The following is a 2,925-nucleotide window of genomic DNA, read 5'->3' on the forward strand; positions in this document are numbered from 1 at the left end:
ATCACACTTTCAACCTCATTAGCAGGAAAATAACAATAAAAGCAATTGAGTAGCGATGATGAGAGTTTCTGTTTGATGGAACAGAGATTTGAGAATACTGTGAGATATCCAGAACTGCACAGAACAATTTTCTTAGAGCTGTTTACACATCCACAAAGATGCTATGTATAATGGATCAGTGCTTCTATGTCTTCTCAGGCCAAATTTCCTCTAGATTAGGAGCATATGTGTAAGATTCTAGGAGTAAATCAAGGAAACCTTGACTATTATTTTACAAAATTGTCATTTCTCCATTTGTCCATCCAAGAAACTCTGACCGAGTAGTCTTACTTGGCAGCCATTTTAGCAGTCTGAGAAGAAATATTTAATGGCATGACAAGCAAACTACTCTTTTATTGCTACAATAACTCCCTTCACACCAGGGTTAAGGCAGATTAACGGTATTGTGGGAAAGCACAGACAGCTGATGGTCATGCTGTACTGGACCTATGGGGGAAAAAATAAATAAATAAAAATAAAACAGATAACTGCTGTCTCTAGAGAGGAATAGTGCCAAAACTCACACTGATTTTCATAGTACTTAGATTTAGTATAAGGATTTGATTTAGCACCTATACAAAGAGTTAAGTGGCATTCATAAAATGCCACTCCACATTATTAAAGATCATGTGGGCTATATATTTACAAATTCTTTGCATTTACCATGAATAATGCATAATTCATGAGCAATTCATGATTTGTGAACAATCACAAATTTGATGAGGAATGAAAATACCCATTCACAGCAATTAACATCATCTCATAGAAAGGAAAGTTTTATGAAGCTGTTAATTATAAGTGTTTTGAATTTGTTTTGGTTTAAAATGCCAGTGGCTACTTGTCAAACTTCATTTGTAAATCAAAACAGTTTTTAAGTCCTACACCTGCAAAGCAAGTGCTCAAAACTTGTAAACTTTTATATGGGCATTTTTATTTTTTATTTTTTTTTAGTCTTCAGATATGATGGAAAGAGTCCAAGACAATTTTTTATGGTTGAATTATAAACACTTGAAAAATTGAGTTTGCAATGAAAATGCTGACACAGCGTTAATTATTACAGCATGAATGATTTCATTATACACTATCCACAGTGTCTATACATACAAAGTACATGCTCTGGTGTTCTAATATTTCATTTAAGAAAAAAGCGATTACTTAGCAGATGTAGAGAGCTAAGCATAAATAGGCTAAACCAGTACCTTTATACTGCTTGAAAACCTATACAGAATGTTATTACCACATAAAAGGGTTTCAACTTTAGAAGACTCAAAGGTACAGAGAACCAGCTAAAGCAATAAACTGTTCTGGTGTAGTTAATTAAAAAGCTTCAAGTTACTGAAGCCAATTGAAGAACAGAAGGTTTGATTCTTTAAGGTAATTTTGTCCTCGTACTTTAAGTGCTTATCAAGTGTTAAGAATTAAAATGTTTTCCAAGCAGTTTAAATAGACAACAAATTGCTTTTCTTCTACTGAAGGCAATTCTTTATTCTGTCAACCTAGACACGTGTAATAAAAAAGGCAATGTGGATGTAATTGGGTGAAATGAATGGACTTAATTTACCTTTAATTAACTGAAATTGTAGAAAAAGTTCAGAAAACAGTACTGGGAGATTTCAGAAAATCATTACTTTATTGTAAATCTCTTTACAAAGTCAGATATGGAAATCTATGTATAGAAGAGTACAAATCATTACATTAAAATTAGTTTTGGTGATAGTACAAACAACTGATCAAGGAATTTGCTTTTTTATTTTTTTCTTTTTTCTTTTTATTTTTTCTATAATGGTGGTACAACTTCGTGAAAATGCCTTATATTTGAGAATAAATTGTCTAGGATTTTTGCATTCGACAACAGGTGGAAGTAGATGATTAGAGGCTCTTGTCATTCCTTTTTATTTTATTTATTATTTTTTTTAGTAAGGTGTAAGTTAGCCTTGGCATAGTTTTTTGTCATGGGCTGTTAACAACCAACAACAGTGCCCCAGGCCCTGATCTCAGAACATTCTCTGAAGCAAAAAACCCACAAAACGTCTAACTCACCAGCTATCTTTATGCCAAGATCTGGGAATGTTTACCTGGAGACAGCTGCTGACTCTCCAAACCCTATGTACAGTACCTGAAACAACACAAAGACATTGGATGGAAGTGAGATGGTTAAACCTTAAACACACTGTAGTTATTTTTATATTCATGTATCTGCTGTCTTGGTACTATTTTACCATCTACTGCATATATGTGGAATTTAATATTCAGATAACAGAGATGACAAAAATATTAGAACAGTATTTGTAATCAGCTCAAAGGAGTTTATGAGCTGAGATCTCATCTGAATGGTTTTATTCCTGGAAAGAAGTGCACAACATGTAGATTTTGTATTACTTAGAATGAAGGAGAAGAACTTGGTCACAGTCGGCTACAAAGCTGGTTATCTAAACTTGCTTAATGGAGGATTTCCTTTACTCTGAGTTCATTTATATTTCAGAGTAGAATTAGAACATGTGTAACAACCTAGATTTCTTTTTTTTCTTCATTCATCAGTTCATTACTATTTCTAAAATACTAATTTTAATTTTTCTGACTTCAGTTCCAACCATTAATTTATGTTATTTGTCTGAGGTAAGAAACTCAATTGGATGACATTATTAATACTATTGTCTTCAGAAATATTTCTTTCCATTGAAGACCTACATAAACTACAGAAAGACTTTGAAGCACAAAGTTCTGAATATTGGGATGCCTTTATTAGGTGTGTAATAATACATGTGATAAATCTAGATGTAAATTCAGAAGTCCTATGTTATAAATCCTATGTGTCATCTTTTTTTCTTTACTCTGAAATCCTTTGAATATGTTGGCACCAGAAATGGAAACCACATCCAATAGTGA

Source organism: Coturnix japonica, chromosome 1 (genome assembly GCF_001577835.2).
Source record: "Coturnix japonica isolate 7356 chromosome 1, Coturnix japonica 2.1, whole genome shotgun sequence".
Taxonomy (NCBI): domain Eukaryota; kingdom Metazoa; phylum Chordata; class Aves; order Galliformes; family Phasianidae; genus Coturnix; species Coturnix japonica.